The sequence below is a fragment of the Myotis davidii genome, unplaced genomic scaffold (assembly GCF_000327345.1).
Source record: "Myotis davidii unplaced genomic scaffold, ASM32734v1 scaffold134, whole genome shotgun sequence".
Lineage (NCBI taxonomy): Eukaryota > Metazoa > Chordata > Mammalia > Chiroptera > Vespertilionidae > Myotis > Myotis davidii.
Genome location: NW_006288853.1, coordinates 1,632,577 through 1,632,939, shown reverse-complemented (window position 1 = coordinate 1,632,939; position 363 = coordinate 1,632,577).

The window sequence follows — 363 nt, the reverse complement described above, 5'->3', positions numbered from 1 at the left end:
CCACCGGGGCCTCAGAGCCCCCCTCGCTGGCCTCTTGGAGGACGAGTGGCCGCAGTGGGCCGCCCGACCCGCGTTGCTGGACGAACCGTGGTGTCTCAGTTTGGAGCGGTTCTTCGGTCCCCTATGCGCCGTCCTCTCCCCCCCCCGCCCCCCAAATTCCAGCAAGTCCCGCGCTCACCCCAGCGTCACCTGCGTGGAAAGGCGCCACGTGGTTCAGCCGCCAAACACAGGGAAGGGTTTCCTTGTCCACCATGTTTGCAGTATGCAGTAAAAATAGTTGTTCCGTGCTGGGGCGATCGGGTGTCCACCAGACCAATGTGGGCCGGGGGCGTGGGGCTCCTCCGTCCTCGCTCTGGCGCCGCG